Here is a 20,211-nt window from a genome sequence, read left to right as displayed (position 1 = left end):
GAGTTGGACCGCAGAGTGAAGGAAAAGCTGCCAACAAGTGCTCAGCATATGTGGGAACTCCTTCAAGACTGTTGGAAAAGTATTCCAGGTGAAGCTGGTTGAGAGAATGCCAAGAGTGTGCAAAGCTGTCATCAAGGTAAAGGGTGGCTACTCTGATTTGTTTAACATTTTTGGGTTACTACATGATTCCATATGTGTTATTTCATAGTTTCGATGTCTCCACTTTTATTTTACAGTGTAAAAAATAGTACAAATAATAAAAACTTTTGACTAGTACTGCACACGCACACACACACACACACACACAGTCCATGTAACTAGTGGAGGGCTCTCAGCTCCCTGTCTCTCTGTCTCTGTACTGCTTGTGGGTACACACTGGGTTCTCTGAGCAGATGACTGACACTGTCAGAATGCCTGGCAGTCAAACAGGCCTGGCCCTGACGCTTTCTGGCAAACGCGATGTGACACAGCGAGCAGTATCTGGTTTCTCCTGCACAGAGTACATTTCATATGGCTCATAGGGGCTTAGAACGACCAGGGGGAGTGTGTGTGTGTGTCCCTGTGTGTGTGTTTATACGTGTGCATTTGTGTTTGTGTATGTGCGCATGCATGCGTGTATGTGTGTGTGAGTGTGCGTGTACGCTTGTGTGTTTCAGTGCATGTGCATGTGTGGAGGGGGGAGGTAATGGATCAGATGTCAGAAGAGAATCTGGGAGATGCTGAGGGAAGACTGAAACCTGTCACATTGATTTTCAGCAGTCTCATGTTTGTGTGTGTGTGTGAGTGCGTGCTTGCGTGTGTGTCAGTCTGGAAAGGAGAGCTGTGTATTTGAGTAGAGTAAGTTAAGGCAGGGACCTGAGCTATGGAGGTGTACTGGGGACAGAATAGCTGTAGTCTGGCTGTGGGAAACAATCAGTGTACCCATCTCAAACCCATTGCTTAGATACACTGTGGCAGCATTCAAAAACACAAAATAAGAGAGTCTTCATTTACGAAGGTTTATAAAGGATAGTACTGTATATTTATAGCCAACATCGGTTAATTCTAAAAACGAAGGTTCATTCAAATTATGAAATTAGATTGAATTATAGGAATATAATAAAAATGAGATGTTTTTGCATTGGTTTTATTGCTAACTGATGTGTTAAGAAGATAGCACCACTGTTGTAAATCTTTACAGTGGACGTACCGACACAGCAAAAGGAGCTCACGTTCCACAGATTATATTTCTGTCAGTGATAATGTAATGATTCCCAAATCCCAAGTCCGTATGCAATTAACCCAACTTAATGGGGAAATTCCAATCATCCCTATCTGCAAATACAAGTGGCTGTCTAAAAAGGAAAAAAGAATCAACTGCAATCAACAGAAGCCGTGCTTAGACAACAAAATAAATTGGACAATGGAAGAAAAACCCATTTAAAAGGAGAATGTGCTTTTTGATACATGTATAATAATAAAACAATGTTATTTATCATGTGATACGAACAGTACATCAGAATTACAAGATACTAGCACTGTACAATATTACCTTAAATGAAAGAATTACATTTTCTTCTGTTTGGGGTTGATAAGAATAACTCAATTAGAGACACTGACAATTCACTTCAATGAATGATGAATAAGACAGTGACATTTGGGGCGGCAGCGTAGCCTAGTGGTTAGAGCGTTGGACTAGTAACCGAAAGGTTGCAAGTTCGGAATCCCTGAGCTGACAAGGTACAAATCTGTCATTCTGCCCATGAACAAGGCAGTTAACCCACTGTTCCTAGGCCATCATTGAAAATAAGAATTTGTTCTTAACTGACTTGCCTAGTTAAATAAAGGTAAAAAATTTGAATGTTTATACTCCCCTAACATGACACTATATTATCTCTAGATGAAATGTGCCAGTGTCTAGATGAAGAGTACCCTAAATGCCATGGTAGTATATCCTCCAGTCCATCACTGTGTAAACGGCCAAGCTTGTTAAACAACAGGGGCAAGGATATTACATGTACACATTACATCTATTCACATCAAGTGCTTCTCTTGCTCTTCCTCTATGAAACCTAACCAGCGGTGTGTTCAAAAAGGTGAAACGTTCAGAAAGTTTCAGATAGAATCGGAACGAATAGAACTGACATGTCCCCCTATTCTACATGGCAGACAATCGGTTTTGTTCAACACAATACACGTCCATCCGAAAGTTCTGTCAGAATGTTGCAGATAGAAGTGGAATGAATAGAGCTAACATGGCAGACAATCGGGTTGGTTCTACGTAATACATTTCTATCTGAACGTGCTGTAGTGTTGCACCGTTCTGAACAGACCCCAGTAATCTCCCAGTAGAGGAAACAGAGAAGGTTTTTTCCAGTCCCTCTGTTGTAACTATAGAGCGGTAACAGCAACAGTAGCACATGGCTCAGTCCTACCAGTAGTATACTGTAGGCTACAGGCTACTCGCTTACCATAGTGTGCCATCTTTTGGTCATCTGAGGAACTGCACCTTGTTGAGCTCATCTGTCTCATACCTGGAAAATGAATGGAGCTAAAATGACTGAACACCAGTGAAATGGGTGTCATCGTCTTGGGATATGTGTTGGACTAATGGGAATGGTAAGTTGAAAGAAATAGAAGCATCTTCTGCAACTTGTAGCTTGAATGGCAGTGCTGTGCCAACAGTGCAGCCTGATCACCAGCAATACACTTCGATTTCAGACGTTTGAAAAGATATATTCTCTCGGCTCTCACAAAAAAAAGAAAAACCATCACCCAGCACTGGGGGCGAACTCGTGATGCTCAGCACCAGAACGTGCTGCTTAGAACACTGCGCCACCACATTTTACAGTGCTCTAGCAAGCCGTCAGAATACTTGATGATACTTGATGGTAATAGCGTATCATTTTTTATTATTTTATTTTTAGCCTTCCCCAAACTATAACCTTAACCACTCGGAATGAATGCCTAAATGGTAAACCTTTGAGTTGTTTAGGTTTTAACCCTGCAACCACGTGGAATTAATGCAGCAGAAATAGACGTTCTTTCATAACACGTTGAGTTTCAAAGGGAAACTATGAGATCTTGTTGGCTGATGATGATGAAGGTGGCATATTTTTGAAATACAGTACCACAATTTATTTTGGAGTAGTTTGTAATGTTTCTCTTTTCTGTTTTCTCACAGAATGGATATTTAACAGATAGGCCTTCAATGAACCTTACAGTCATTGACACAGTCCGGGGGAAAAAAACATGTGAATATGACATACACAGTTTTGTTGCCGACCACATACATATAAAATATGCACACTAGCAAAGTATCATTTTCAGTGCAGAGATAGATCTATGTATACAGCGTGTGTGTGTCTGTGTGCACGCGCGTGTGTGTGTGTCTGTGTGCACGCGCGTGTGTGTGTGTGTGTGTATGTGTGAGCATAAGCATCAGATACATATAAAATATGCACACTAGCAAAGTATCATTTTCAGTGCAGAGATAGATCTATGTATACAGCGTGTGTGTGTCTGTGTGCACGTGTGTGTGTGTGTGTGTGTGTGTGTGTGTGTGTGTGTGTGTGTGTGTGTGTGTGTGTGTGTGTGTGTGTGTGTGTGTGTGTGTGTGTGTGTGTGTGTGTGTGTGTGTGTGTGTGTGTGTGAGCATAAGCGCGTGTGTGTGTGTGTGTGTGTGTGTGTGTGTGTGTGAGAGAGAGAGAGATTCACACCTTCGTCGGGTCACTCCTCCCTTCCTCTTCCTTGGCTCATTAAAAACAGGCCCATTAGCAACACTCCTTCAGTGCCTAGCTTTAGATATGCGTGTGTATGTCGTCTCCACATCTCTGCCGTTTTGGAGGCCTCTCGGCAGCCTAGGAATACATTAAAAACCAAAGAGCCCCTTCTCCCTGACTGACTCCTGCTGGGAGTACTTAGCATTTCTGGGGTGAAACTTTCCAGCAAGGTTGTCAAATGCTATACAAATTACAATAGACCTAAATTGCTCTTGTTTATTTATATATTTATTTACCTCTGTGGTTTGTTTATCTTAGCCCTGACAAAGCCTACTCCCCTGGCGCAAAGCAGCACACTGTGGGCAATGTCATAGGAATGGGGCAAAGAGAGAGAGTGGGGGGGAGAAAGATAAATCTGTTTAGTTTCAAACGTCTATAGAACCACAACTCCCAATAGACCTGCCTTATAGTTGATGATATGCCATTCAAAATGTATTTTAGCCTTTGATAAGACTCTGTAAATAACGATGTCATATTGTCTCTATTGCCAGGCAATCATTGGTGGGAGTGTATTTGATCTTTCACTAATCACTAACCCAGGGACAGTTCTATTCCTAGTCCCTACACAGCAGGCAACATGGATGTAAATTGGATTTCAGGTTATGAAGACATCTTGTAACCAGATTATAACCAATTGGTATCTGTTAAGCAGATAAAGACAACTCATAGGGAAGACATTGCATTTTGTCAAATCACCGGTGAAGCCAAGCCAGTAAAAAAGCCATATTACAACTTATGTTGCTCTATAACCCATTCGTTCATACGCCACCGTGATATACAGTGCCTTGCAAAAGTATTCATCCCACTTGGCGTTTTTCCTATTTTGTTGCATTACAACCTGTAATTTAAATGTATTTTTATTTGGATTTCATGTAATGGACATACACAAAATAGTCCAAATTGGTGAAGTGAAATGAAAAAAATAACTAGTTTCAAAAAATAAAAATAAAATGGAAAAGTGGTGCGTGCATATGTATTCACCCCCTTTGCTTTGAAGTCCCTGAATAAGATCTGGTGCAACCAATTACCTTCAGAAGTCACATAATTTGTTAAATAAAGTCCACCTGTGTGCAATCTAAGTGTCACATGATCTCACATATGATCTCAGTATATATACACCCTGCCCCAGAGTCTGCAACACCACTAAGCAAGGGGCACCACCAAGCAAGCAGCACCATGAAGACCAAGGAGCTCTCCAAACAGGTCAGGGACAAAGTTGTGGAGAAGTACAGATCAGGGTTGGGTTATACATTTTTTTTGTTGACATTTTGAACAGCCATTAAATCCATTATACATTTTTTTAAAGAATATGGCACCACAACAAACCTGCCAAGAGAGGGAAGCCCACCAAAACTCACGGACCAGGCAAGGAGGATATTAATCAGAGAGGCAACAAAGAGACCAAAGATAACCTTGAAGGAGCTGCAAACCTCCACAGCTTGGAGTATCTGTCCATAGGACCACTTTAAGCTGTGCACTCCACAGAGTTGGGCTTTACGTCGGAGTGGCCAGAAAAAAAAACATTGCTTAAAGAAAAAAATTGTCACGAATTCCACCGAAGTCGGCTCCTCTCTTTGTTAGGGCGGCGTTCGGCGATCGACGTCACCGGCTTTCTAGCCATCGCTGCTCCATTTCTCATATTCCATTGGTTTTGTCTTGTTCCATTACACACCTGGTTTTCATTCCATAATTACTGCATGTACAGTGCCTTGCGAAAGTATTCGGCCCCCTTGAACTTTTCGACCTTTTGCCACATTTCAGGCTTCAAACATAAAGATATAAAACTGTAATTTTTTGTGAAGAATCAACAACAACTGGGACACAATCATGAAGTGGAACGAAATTTATTGGATATTTCAAACTTTTTTAACAAATAAAAAACTGAAAAATTGGGCGTGCAAAATTATTCAGCCCCCTTAAGTTAATACTTTGTTACGCCACCTTTTGCTGCGATTACAGCTGTAAGTCGCTTGGGGTATGTCTCTATCAGTTTTGCACATCGAGAGACTGACATTTTTGCCCATTCCTCCTTGCAAAACAGCTCGAGCTCAGTGAGGTTGGATGGAGAGCGTTTGTGAACAGCAGTTTTCAGTTCTTTCCACACATTCTCGATTGGATTCAGGTCTGGACTTTGACTTGGCCATTCTAACACCTGGATATGTTTCTTTGTGAACCATTCCATTGTAGATTTTGCTTTATGTTTTGGATCATTGTCTTGTTGGAAGACAAATCTCCGTCCCAGTCTCAGGTCCTTTGCAGACTCCATCAGGTTTTCTTCCAGAATGGTCCTGTATTTGGCTCCATCCATCTTCCCATCATTTTTAACCATCTTCCCTGCCCCTGCTGAAGAAAAGCAGGCCCAAACCATGATGCTGCCACCACCATGTTTGACAGTGGGGATGGTGTGTTTAGGGTGATGAGCTGTGTTGCTTTTACGCCAAACATAACGTTTTGCATTGTTGCCAAAAAGTTCGATTTTGGTTTCATCTGACCAGAGCACCTTCTTCCACATGTTTGGTGTGTCTCCCAGGTGGCTAGTGGCAAACTTTAAACTACACTTTTTATGGATATCTTTAAGAAATGGCTTTCTTCTTGCCACTCTTCCATAAAGGCCAGATTTGTGCAGTATACGACTGATTGTTGTCCTATGGACAGAGTCTCCCACCTCAGCTGTAGATCTCTGCAGTTCATCCAGAGTGATCATGGGCCTCTTGGCTGCATCTCTGATCAGTCTTCTCCTTGTATGAGCTGAAAGTTTAGAGGGACGGCCGGGTCTTCGTAGATTTGCAGTGGTCTGATACTCCTTCCATTTCAATATTATCGCTTGCACAGTGCTCCTTGGGATGTTTAAAGCTTGGGAAATCTTTTTGTATCCAAATCCGGCTTTAAACTTCTCCACAACAGTATCTCGGACCTGCCTGGTGTGTTCCTTGTTCTTCATGATGCTCTCTGCGCTTTAAACGGACCTCTGAGACTATCACAGAGCAGGTGCATTTATACGGAGACTTGATTACACACAGGTGGATTCTATTTATCATCATTAGTCATTTAGGTCAACATTGGATCATTCAGAGATCCTCACTGAACTTCTGGAGAGAGTTTGCTGCACTGAAAGTAAAGGGGCTGAATAATTTTGCACAGACAATTTTTCAGTTTTTTATTTGATTTTATTTATTTAACGGATTTAAAGTGCGCCTGTTCACTACACTCTGCTCTCCTGCACCTGACTTCGCCTCCTGTACACACCCTTGACAGAATTACACACCAAACTATGGAGTCAGCAGGAGCAGGGACCCCGGTTAGAGGAGTCGAGGAGCGCGTCCAGGAACATTCTGCTATGTTACATCATCTTGGTACCATGACGGATCGCGTTGTCCAGACTATGGACCGCTGGGAGAGACAGGAAGTCTCCTCAGTGCCTCGACCAGCGCAACCGGGGTTACCTCTACCTGTCCCGTCCGGACCCAGTCCCAGTGGGATACATTTCTCCCTTCCCAGGGAATATGATGGGACGGCAGCACAGTGCCAGGGATTCCTGTTACAACTGGACCTCTACCTAGCCACTGTGCACCCAGCTCCCTCGGAAAGGGAGAGAGTGTCTGCCCTCGTCTCATGCCTCTCGGGGAGAGCTCTGGGGTGGCCCAACGCCGTGTGGGGAGAAGAAGACACGGCATTGGACCACTTCGGGGAGTTCACCCGTCGCTTCCGGGCCGTCTTCGACCATCCACCCGAAGGTAGAGCGGCGGAGGAACGGCTCTTTCATTTGAGGCAGGGGATGAGGAGCGCCATGGAATTCGCCCTGGAATTCCGGACCTTGGCCGCCGGAGCAGGCTGGAACGACAGGGCCCTCATCGACCACTATTGGTGCAGCCTACGCGAGGACGTCCGACGTGAGCTGGCCTGCAGGGATGCCACCAACTCCTTTGACCAACTGGTGGATTTGTCCATCCGGTTGGATAACTTGCTGGTCACCCGCGGATGTCCAGAGGGGGCTCTGTCGGTGCCATCTTCCAGCACCCCCGCTCCGGTGCCCATGGAGTTGGGAGGGGCTGCGCGTAGGGAAACTGGAGGAGGAGCCATCACGTGCACCATCTGTGGCCGCAGAAGGCACACTGCTGGTCGGTGCCGTGTCGGTTCCTCTGGGAGTAGAGGCAACAGGCAGGGCACTCTGGTGTCACCCCAGGTGAGTCTGCACCACACTCATCCAGAGTCCTCTGTTGACCACCTGTTTGTACCTGTTTGTTTTCCTGATTTTTCCCCGCATTCCCAGCATAAGGCGCTCGTCGATTCAGGCACAGCTGGGAATTTTATCAACAGAGCGTTAGCCCTTAGTTTAGGGATCCCCATTATTCCTGTAGTTAGACCTTTCCCGGTTCACGCTCTAGATAGTCGACCATTAGGGTCCGGGCTAATCAGGGAAGTCACAATCTCCTTGGGCATGGAGACGCAGGGGGGTCACGAGGAGAGAATCAGTCTCTTCCTCATTGACTCTCCTGCGTTTCCCGTGGTACTAGGCCTTCCCTGGTTAGCTCAGCATAACCCCACTATCTCCTGGCAACAGAGGGCTCTCACGGGGTGGTCGCGAGAGTGCTCGGGGAGGTGTGTAGGGGTTTCCGTTGGTGCTACCACGGTGGAAAGTCTAGACCAGGCTACACCGTGCGCATCCCCCCAGAATATGCCGATTTGGCTCTCGCCTTCTGTAAAAAGAAGGCGACTCAATTACCACCTCATCGACGGGGGGATTGTGCGATAAATCTCCTGGTAGACGCTGCGCTTCTCAGGAGTCACGTGTACCCCCTGTCGCAAGCGGAGACGGTGGCCTATGGAGACATATGTCTCTGAATCCCTGCGTCAGGGGTACATTCGGTCATCCACTTCACCCGCCTCCTCGAGTTTCTTATTTGTGAAGAAGAAGGATGGAGGTCTACGCCCGTGCATTGATTATAGAGGTCTAAATCAAATCACAGTGAGGTACAGTTACCCGCTACCTCTTATCGCCACGGTCGATTGAATCAATGATTGGGGCGCGCTTCTTCACGAAACTGGATCTCAGGAGTGCGTATAACCTGGTGCGTATCCGGGAGGGGGATGAGTGGAAGACAGCGTTTAGTACCACCTCAGGGCATTATGAGTACTTAGTCATGCTGTACGGGTTGATGAATGCTCCATCAGTTTTCCAATCCTTTGTAGATGAGATTTTCAGGGACCTGCACGGGCAGGGTGTAGTGGTGTATATCGATGACATTCTGATATACTCCGCTACACGCGCCGAGCATATGTCCTTGGTACGCAAGGTACTTGGACGACTGTTGGAGCATGACCTGTACGTCAAGGCCGAGAAATGCCTGTTCTTTCAGCAGGTTGTCTCCTTCCTAGGGTATCGTATTTCCACATCATGGGTGGAGATGGAGAGTGACCGCATTGTAGCCGTGTGTAATTGGCCGACTCCCACCATGGTAAAGGAGGTGCAGGGATTTTTAGGTTTTGCCAATTACTAACGGAGATTTATCTGGGGTTTTGGCCAGGTGGCTGCTCCCATTACCTCACTGCTGAAGGGGGGTCCCGTACGGTTGCAGTGGTCGAGGTCCCCAATTCACATCGAGCGTTTGGAAGGCGTTCATGGAACGTCTGGGTGTCTCGATCAGCCTAACCTCGGGTTTTCACCCCGAGAGTAACGGGCAGGTAGAGAGAGTCAACCAGGATGTGGGCAGGTTTCTGCGGTCCTATTGCCAGGACCCTGGCCGGGGGAGTGGGCGGCGTTCGTGCCCTGGGCCGAGATGGCACAGAACTCGCTTTGCCACTCCTCTACTAACCTCTCCCCCTTTCAGTGCATATTGGGGTACCAGCCGGTTCTGGCGCCATGGCATCAGGGTCAGACCGAGGCTCTTGCGGTTGACGACTGATTCGGGCGCGCGGAGGAGACATGGGAGGCCGCCCATGTTCACCTCCAGCGAGCTACGCTTCGCCAGAAGAACAGCGCGGACCGTCACCGCAGTGAGACCCCAGTGTTCGCACCGAGGGACCGGGTCTGGCTCTCGACCCGAAGCCTGCCCCTCCGCCTGCTCTGCCGGAAGCTGGGTCCGCGGTTTGTGGGGCCATTCAAAATCCTGAGGAGGGTGAACGAGGTGTGTTACAGATTACAGCTTCCCTCTGATTACCGTATTAACCCCTCGTTCCATGTGTCTCTCCTCAGGCCTGTAGTGGCTGGTCCGCTCCAGGAATCTGAGGTGCGGGATTTCCCTCCGCCCCCTCTGGACATCGAGGGGGCCCCGGTGTACTCCGTTCATTCCATCCTGGATTTGAGGCGTCGGGCAGGGGGCCGTCAGTACCTCGTGGAGTGGGAGGGGTACGGTCCGGAGGATGTCTTGGACCCCGAACTGCTGCGGGAGTTTCACCGTCGCCGGCCGGATCGCCCTGCGCCTCGCCCTCCGGGTCGTACCCGAGGCCGGTGTCGGCGCTCCGCTGGAGCCGCGCGTCAAGGGCACTGTCACGACTTCCACCAAAGTCGGCTCCTCTCCTTGTTCGGGCGGCGTTCGGCGATCGACGTCACACGCTTTCTAGCCATCGCCGCTCCATTTCTCATATTCCATTGGTTTTGTCTTGTTCCATTACACACCTGGATTTCATTCCATAATTACTGCATGTATATAGTCCTCTGTTCCCCTCCATGTCTTTCTATGTAATTGTTTGTTTGTGATGTGGATTATTGTCGGGCACTTTACTTTTGCCATGCTCTGTGTTTTTGGCACGTTATTGTTTTTATGTGCTGTATTTTGTGGAACAGAATTAAAGTGCGCCTGTTCACTACACTCTGCTTTCCTGCACCTGACTTCGCCTCCCGTACACACCCTTGACAAAAATAAGCAAACACATTTTGTGTTTGCAAAAAGGCCTGTGGTAGACTCTCCAAACATATGGAAGAAGGTACTCTGGTCAGATGAGACTAAAATTGAGCTTTTTGGCCATCAAGGAAAACACTATGTCTGGCACAAACCCAACACCTCTCATCACCCCGAGAACACCATTCCCACAGTGAAGCATGGTGGTGGTAGCATCATGCTATGGGGATGTCTTTCATCGACAGGGACTGGGAAACTGGTCAGAATTGAAGGAATGATGGATGGCGCTAAATACAGGGATATTCTTGAGGGAAACCTGTTTCAGTCTTCCAGAGATTTTAGACTGGGATGGAGGTTCACCTTCCAGCAGGACAATGACCCTAAGCATACTGCTAAAGCAACACTCGAGTGGTTTAAGGGGAAACATTTAAATGTCTTGGAGTGGCCTAGTCAATGCCCAGACCTCAATCCAATTGAGAATCTGTTGTATGACTTAAAGATTGCTGTACACCAGCAGAACCCATCCAACTTGAAGGAGCTGGAGCAGTTTTGCCTTGAAGAATGGGCAAAAATCCCAGTGGCTAGATGTGCCAAGCTTATAGAGGCATACCCCAAGAGACTTGCAGCTGTAATTTCTGCAAAAGGTGGCTCTACAAAGTATTGACTTTGGGGGGGTGAATAGTTATACACGCTCAAGTTTTCTGTATTTTTTGTCTTATTTCTTGTTTGTTTCACAATAAAACATAGTTTGCATCTTCAAAGTGGTAGGCATGTTGTGTAAATGAAATGATACAAACCTCCCAAAAATATATTTTAATTCCAGGTTGTAAGGCAACAAAATAGTAAAAATGCCAAGGGGGGTGAATATTTTTGCAAGCCACTGTACAATAAGGCCGTGACAACAAAGAGATTCAACCGCACGTACATTCGTTTCATCTCAAAACCGGAGAGCAAAGTCCACAAAGCAAATATTCCAAGTAACAAACAGTTATATGACCTGCAGCAGGGTCAAGGAGTTAATGTTTTCGACAGTTTACTAAACAACTACTGATTTAGAACCATGTAGTAACCGCAAGTCAGCACAAAGACATCAGGAGTAATCCTCAGAAATTCCAGCACCATTTCAGTTTAAACATTTGAACATCATCAAATCAACAAGGCTATACAGTATGCTTAGTTTAATACATTGAATTTAAAAATACCAAAAACAATTTAGTCCAATCAATGTTGCAAAGTAGCATGTGGCTGTCCATGGTACTGATTTCTCTCTCTCTGTATGTGTGTGGGTGTGTGTCTTTGTCTATCTGTGTGTGTGTTTGCCACATGCCAGCAAGTGTGTGCGTGCTTGTGAAAGTAAAACAATTGTTTTGACTACATCTAGGCAACATCTAGGCTACATATTGAACTTCAATCGTCTCAGGCCAGTGGCACAACATATGAATTTATGGTTAAATCAGAATCGCAGTCATAATCATTGGCCTGTACAGAGAACTAAGTCAAAACCACAAATCCAAATGCACATCTCCATCCATGGCTTAGGCAAGGGCTGATTTAGCAAGCTAGATACTGCAGGACATCAACACAAGCAGACCAGAAACAGACAAGTTTATCTGACAGTGATGAAGTTTAGCTTAGGATGTGATGATAGTATACAACTTGGCCATAACGTCATAAAAGACACCAAATTGATGCTTTGCAACCAGTTTTGCCTACTTGATATTGGTAATATACTGAACAAAAATATAAACGCAACATGCAACAATTTCAAAGATTTGACTGAGTTACAGTTCATATAAGGAAATTAGTCAACTGAAGTGAATTCATTAGGCCCTAATCTATGGATCTCACAAAAAGGTAGGGGTGTGGATCAGAAAACCAGTCAGTATCTGGTGTGAACACCGTTTGCCTCATGCAGCGCAACACATATCATTCACATAGAGTTAATCAGGCTGTTGATTGTGGCCTGTGGAATGTTGTCCATTCCTCTTCAAATGGCTGTGCGAAGTTTCTGGATATTGTCGGGAACTGTAGCGCGCTGTCGTACACATCGATCCAGAGCATCCCAAACATACTCAATGGGTGACATGTCTGGTGAGTATGCAGGCCATGGATGAACTGGGACATTTCAGCCTCCAGGAATTGTGTACAGATCCTTGCAACCCGGGGCCATGCTTTATCATGCTGAAACATGAGGTCATGGCAGATGAATGGCACGACAATGGGTATCTCACTGTATCTCTGCATTGAAATTGCCATCGATAAAATGCAATTGTGTTCAGTGTCCGTAGCTTATGCCCACCCATTCCATAACCCCACTGCCACAATGGGGCACTCTGTTCACAACGTTGACATCAGCAAACTGCTCACCCACACGACACCATACACGTGCTCTGTGGTTGTGAGGTCGGTTGGACGTATTGCCAAATTCTGTAAAATGATGTTGGAGGTGGCTTTTGGTAAAGAAATTAACATTCAATTCTCTGGCAACAGCTCTGATGGATATTTCTGCAGTCAGCATGCTAATTGCACACTCCCTCAAAATTTGAGACATCTGTGGCGTTCTGTTGTTTGAAAAAAATGCACATTTTAGAGTGGCCTTTTATTGTCCACAGCACAAGGTGCACCTGTGTAATGATCAGGCTGTTTAATCAGCTTCTTGGCAAAGGAGAAATATCCACTAACAGAGATGTAAACAAATTTGTGCACACCATTTGAGAGAAATAAGCATTTTGTGCTTATGGAACATTTCTGGGATCTTACATTTTAGCTCACTTTACATTTTTCGTTGATATTTTTGTTCAGTGTTGAGAGGAGACAGTTGGTTCCAGAGAGTCAAGAAGAAACAGGGGGTTGTCCAGTCCGGATCTCCTCTGTTTCTCCCATGGTTTCCTCCATTAGATCTCTCCTGTTGGTGTAATGAAGGATGCTGGGTAGAGTCAGTGATTGTCTCATTGGGACGTGCAGACAGAGAGTGGTTGGGGGGTGAAATCGTGAGCTGCTCCCCTGCTCCCCACCACCATGCAGTCATCCATTAAAGCTGAACCTGGACTCAAATACTTAACCCGTCACAGGTGCCAATAACGAGGGGCCCATGGAAAATTACAGGGGAATTTAAGTCTGCTGGCTAATGGCATTGGCACGGACAGTTTGCCAATATGCATTTAGCACTGTAGCCGTTCGGCCGGCCTGGGGTGCCTAAGGAGAGTGACACGTCTCTCTTGAGCCTGTCCAGGCGGGAGATTGGGCTGTCCATCAGCGCCAGTGCCCCTGCCATTACCCATGAGCACCCACCACCATCTCTCCCCCGTCCCCCCGTATCACCCCTCCACCTCTCCTCTTCTCCCTCCCCCAGGGGAGAGTGACCAGTTAGAGCGATTAGATGGAACAAGAGGAGATGAGCTCAGCTGCTGTCCTCGCTGTCTCCTTCTCTGACACTCAGTCACCGAGCCAATGCTGATGTGTTCATCTGCACGTTTGGTTTACACACAAAGAACACATGGGACTGCCAAGCCACAGGAAGGGACTGGCTGTTCAGTGCTCAATGTCCATGTTTTTCTTCTTTCTGTGCAGTCCTAAGAATGAGTAGGAACACATGGTAGCATTCCTCCTCTGATATTATATCCACGTTGTCCTTTCTGTGATTTGGCGTTGAGAGGAAGACTATAGGCATGCCACAGGGTTGGAGTTTGAAGATGAAGGGTATCGGACAGCATTTGTTTAAAGAGGGGGAGTGGGAGCTAAAATTAGAGATGTGCCCAGAAGAGACAAGAGAAAGCCCCCCCCCCCCCCCCCCCCCCCCTTAATCTCTGGTGATGCTGATGTCAATTGGTAAAGAGTTTGTGACCTATAGAATAGATTCTAAACTTAAAGGGGTTTACTACAATCCACAATCTCTCGCTTTAAGTCTTTCTCTTCTCCTTTCTTGTTGTTACTCCTCAAAAGAAGCAGGGTGGCTGTTATGGAGAGAGAGAGAGAAAAAGTAAAAGCGACTGAAGGATTTCTGCCAAAAGTGTTCCATTAAATTTAAGCTGTAAGAAGAAGCAGCCACAAGCATTAGCTGGTTAAGTATCAGCAGAATAGGGGGACATGAATGTGGAGGGGAAGACATATGAAATGTCATTAATGTTAATTCTAATCACTTTTTTGGCTATTAAGCACAAATTAGTGAAGGAGATGTTAAATGCCATGGTCTGTCCAGGGAATCATACAGAGGGTGGTGGGGGAGCACAGAATAGGTTCTCATTTGCATACTTAAGATCCAACTTAATTCTTGCAAGGAGTGATATAAAACGAACCAGAGCGGTAAACCGTTGATGTTGACACGTAGTGTTAAAAAACACATACGTTTTTTTGGCGGCTGATTGCTCATTGTTCGCTGGCTCAAGGTTATTTTCTTGAGCGTGTCATCACGAGAATATCATTCCCTTAAATAATTCCACTCAGGCTTCTCTTCCTTTTTGGCTTTAAGGTTCCAGGGGTATTTAAGACCAATCACGTCAACGTAAAAAAGAATTAATCCCACCTAAGAGGAAATTACATGACTGGAATGTATGTATTTCCTGATTCTGTCTCAGAATTTAGTACCCTGCAGAGTTTTACGGCAGGGCCGTATATAGTTGTTGCTTATATATGGCTTTGGTTTGGGGTAAAACTATTAAACAGACTGATATACCTTTAAGAAATAATTAATTATCATCTCTATTCACAATTCCATATTTGTGTGCTTGATGAATGAACCCTTAAACATCCATCCATGAAAAATAAAACAACAAACATGACATGTTATTTTAAATGAGTGACAGATGACCTCCACTCAAAGCGAAGTCCACACAGTCCTCCTATGCATTGTGCACAGAGGGCTCTGCAGCCCTCTCTCTCTCTATTTCTTTCCCTTTCTTCGTGTGGTTCATATACAGCCCCTTTCTATTCATTACTGTCAGTGTTGGTGGAGTGCAGGAGGCGCGGTGAGGCACAGGAGGCAGAGGTCACCATGTGAAGGTCCTCCTCAGGCAGGAGGAGTGCCTGTGGAAGCTGTCACTCCGACACCCTCTCCTTCTCGACCTCCCCCCAACCCGCCTTCACTCTCCTATTACCACAGGCTCCAGGTCATAACCTTTTCTGTGGCATTTGGCGATTCCGGAACCCTTTGATTAACGCAATATTTACATATTTCTCGGCGGAGAGGGCATTCTCGTGTCGCTGACACTTGAAGTGTTGTAAATGTGTTTGGCCTTTTGCCTGGATTTGCCGAGCAGAGTTCTACTGTTCTGTGTACGCGAGTGTGTGTGTGTGTGTGTTTTTAAAGTTTATTTCGACCCCCTCCCCCACTCACACACCCCCACACGGTACAAGTGCCATTTGGTCAGGGTTGGTGTTTGATGTGGCCCTTGTCCTCCCGAAGATGGTAGTTTAGTGACTATTAGAGCAGAATGCTGCACTCTGGTGGCAGGCTCAGATCATGCCCCCTGACACAGACACAACAGAGGGCCGTACAGAGACAAGAGACACATAGGAGAGCTAGTCTGAGGAGGCGATAGATACAGACATGTTTACGCAGTAGAACAACAGCAAAGAGCACTGGAGATGTGTCCTGTGGCTGTGAGTGTGAGCTGTGAGGTATACTATACACGTAATACTACCACGAAGGTCTGAGCTGTGTATTGTAAAGGGACGCTTGATATTTTGTGTCTCTCTGGGGGGTGAAAGCAGATGTATGATCACAAACATTTATAAAATATAGGCCTAATGAGTTTTATCCACAGGTGGTTTTATTTGGCCCCTCAAGTTTTTATTTCTTTTTCATGGTTGGACATAAAAGACCTTACATTTTTAACACATAATATAGACACGTGATCGCAAACAATGTAAGCAAGGTTTGAAATGATTATGTTTTTGTCAAATATTATATGTTTGGGCTTCTTGAGATCAATTTTCAATCTACTAATTATTTGTAATGATGTTTCGGCCCCCCGACTATCCACTCAGGAGAAAATCTCCCAGCGGCTGAATCTAGTTGATGATCCCTGGAGTACTCTAAACTGCAAAAACTGCATTTCACAAGTTTATTCAAGTTCAAATGGATAAATCTATTCAGAAGGCACATATCATATCCGTCATCAAAATGGAGTCTGCTGCCTGAAGGTTGATCCTCTTTCCTCTCTCTCTCTCCCGTCAGTAAGACAGAAAGCAGAGATGTCAGGGAACAGGTTTCTCAGTGAGTGCTGCCTGCATGGCCGTCATGTTGGGCGGCCGCTCTCAGTGACTGATGAGGGGGAGAGTGACAGGCAGCTGCTGTCTCTCTGTCTTTCCACCGGCCTGCAGGCCTCGCTGGCATTAACGTCATGTGCCATGTTCTCCGGGAAAACCTGTCACTCACCACTCAGCCAGTCAGTCCTTCAGTCAGTCAGGTCTCAAAGCACACAGTCACAGGCTAGTACATGAAAAGGACTGGTAAAGTGAGCAGCAGTACTGTCAAGTCCTAGGCAGTCATTGTGTCTCTGCAATATGTGGGTGGGAGACTGGGAGTCCATTTTTGAACATTGCCTCAAGTGGCCTTTGCCTTAACTAGGCAGAACATCAGAAATAGAAACAAGCTCAAGCAATTTTTCCACATTAAAAGGCCAAATGTAGCCATTTTTTTATCAAATAATTTCTGGGTATTAAGTACCTCTACTGTATTCGTTTTTGATTAAAATGGACAAAAATAGCTTTTTAGCAAAAAACTATTCTGGGAGTGGTCTGAGTGGGCAGGGGAAAACTAGCTGTTACTGGCAGAGAAGTTTGAAACACCAATTTACCACCTGGTGATGTCCCCAGGCAAGCTGAAACTTCCACCCAAGCAAACCTGCTGATTAGAAGATCCTGAGTAGATTGTATTTTCAAACAGCAACTATCAGGAAATAACACTGATCAACATTTTTCACACTTTTAGTTAGTTTCATCAGCTGTTATACAATACGATACAAAACACAGGGAAATGAATTTTGACTGGACTGGGCCTTTAAAAAAAAAACAGCCAAGATGGCGTAGCAGTCAGACGTCTTTGTCCTTCGTCTTGTCGTGTCCCATGTATATATTTACATCTTTTCTTCGCATATCTTGTTATATATTTTTTTCTAAAAACTCAACCTCAAAACACTCTCCTGCAACCCGCCTCACCAATAAAAATAAAAAAAGTATTATTTACCTCAAATCTGAAACCTACAATAGAAGCTAGCCAGAGGTTGGCCAGTTCACTGGCTAACGTTGGAGTTCAGCTAGCCACGGTTGGCGGTCATCAGCTATCCCTTAGCTCGAAAAGCTATCGCCAGTTTTGTACAGCGCGACTCAGACCAGAGCATACCGGACCTATTTTCTCTCCATATCCCCGGATTTCTACCGCAGGCTCTGGACATTTACACCGGGATCTTGCAGCTAGCTAGCTGCTACCCGAGTGACTATTGGCTCACGTCGGTCCCGGAGCTAACATCAATTATTCCAGAGCTAGCCAGCTGAAGAGTTCCATCAGCCACTCCTGGGCAACAATCACCTATCGGGACCCGTTTTATTGCCGATGCGGAGCCCCATCGGGCCTTCACGACTGGACTACCGACGTTATCTGCCCGAGGGAGTTATCCAACTGGCCCCTCCGTCGCGACGTAACCTGAACACCCATCTACGGCTGCTTATCGTTAGCTGTCTTATCGGCTGCTATCTGAATAGGTCTATCGAACAATTTTCTTGGGCCACTATAACTATAACTATTTTGCCAATTGGACTGGTCCCCCCACCACACGGAACCCCACTAATCTACAGATGGAAACGCACGAGGTGGCTAAAAACAGACCTTCCTCCATCTTCTGCCAGCTTGCTACCTATGGCCCGGCTAGCTGTCTGAATCCCATGGGACCCTTATGATCACTCGGCTAAGCATGCCTCTCCTTAATGTCAATATGCCTTGTCCATTGCTGTTCTGGTTAGTGTTTATTGGCTTATTTCACTGTAGAGCCTCTAGCCCTGCTCATTATACCTTATCCAACCTTTCAGTTCCACCACCCACACATGCTATGACATCTTCTGGTTTCAATGATGTTTCTAGAGACAATATCTCTCTCATCATCACTCAATGCCTAGGTTTACCTCCACTGTATTCACATCCTACCATACCTTTGTCTGTACATTATAACCTGAAGCTATTTTATCGCCCCCAGAAACCTTCTCCTTTTACTCTCTATTCTGGGCATCATAGACGACCAATTCTCATAGCTTTTAGCCATACCCTTATCCTACTCCTCCTCTGTTCCTCTGGTGATGTAGAGGTGAATCCAGGCCCTGCAGTGCCTAGCTCCACTCCTATTCCCCAGGCGCTCTCTTTTGATGACTTCTGTAACCGTAATAGCCTTGGTTTCATGCATGTTAACATTAGAAGCCTTCTCCCTAAGTTTGTTTTATTCACTGCTTTAGCACACTCTGCCAACCCGGATGTCCTAGCCGTGTCTGAATCCTGGCTTAGGAAGTCCACCAAAAACTCTGAAATCCTCATCCCTAACTACAACATTTTCAGACAAGATAGAACTGCCAAAGGGGGCGGTGTTGCAATCTACTGCAGAGTTCTGTCCTACTATCCAGGTATGTACCCAAACAATTCGAACTTCTACTTTTAAAAATTCATCTCTCTAAAAACAAGTCTCTCACCGTTGCCGCCTGCTAAAGACCACCCTCTGCCCCCAGCTGTGCTCTGGACACCATATGTGAACTGATTGCCCCCCAATTATCTTCAGAGCTCGTGCTGCTAGGTGACCTAAACTGGGACATGCTTAACACCCCAGCCATCCTACAATCTAAGCTTGATGCCCTCAATCTCACACAAATTATCAATGAACCTACCAGGTACCACCCCAAAGCCGTAAACACGGGCACCCTCATAGATGTCATCCTAACCAACTTGCCCTCTAAATACACCTCTGCTGTTTTCAACCAAGATCTCAGCGATCACTGCCTCATTGCCTGCATCCGTAATGGGTCAGCGGTCAAACGACCTCCACTCATCACTGTCAAACGCTCTCTGAAACATTTCAGCGAGCAAGCCTTTCTAATCGACCAGGCCCGGGTATCCTGGAAGGATATTAACCTCATCCCATCAGTAGAGGATGCCTGGTTATTTTTATTTATTTTTTATTTATTATTTTATTATTATTTATTTTTTAAATGCCTTCCTCACCATCTTAAATAAGCATGCCCCATTCAAGAAATTTAGAACCAGGAACAGATATAGCCCTTGGTTCTCTCCAGACCTGACTGTCCTTAACCAACACAAAAACATCCTGTGGCGCTCTGCATTAGCGTCGAACAGCCCCCGTGAAATGCAACTTTTTAGGGAAGTTAGAAACCAATATACACAGGCAGTTAGAAAAGCCAAGGCTAGCTTTTCCAAGCAGAAATTTGCTTCCTGCAACACAAACTCAAAAAAGTTCTGGGACACTGTAAAGTCCATGGAGAATAAGAACACCTCCCAGCTACACACTGCGCTGAGGATAGGAAACTCTTGTCACCTCTGATAAATCCACTATAATTGAGAATTCAATAAGCATTTTTCTACAGCTGGCCATGCTTTCCACCTGGCTACCCCTATC

This window comes from Salmo salar, chromosome 05 (genome assembly GCF_965601325.2).
Source record: "Salmo salar chromosome 05, fSalSal1, whole genome shotgun sequence".
NCBI classification, from domain to species: domain Eukaryota; kingdom Metazoa; phylum Chordata; class Actinopteri; order Salmoniformes; family Salmonidae; genus Salmo; species Salmo salar.
The sequence above is the reverse complement of the archived record's forward strand: the minus strand, read 5'-3'. Positions refer to the sequence as shown.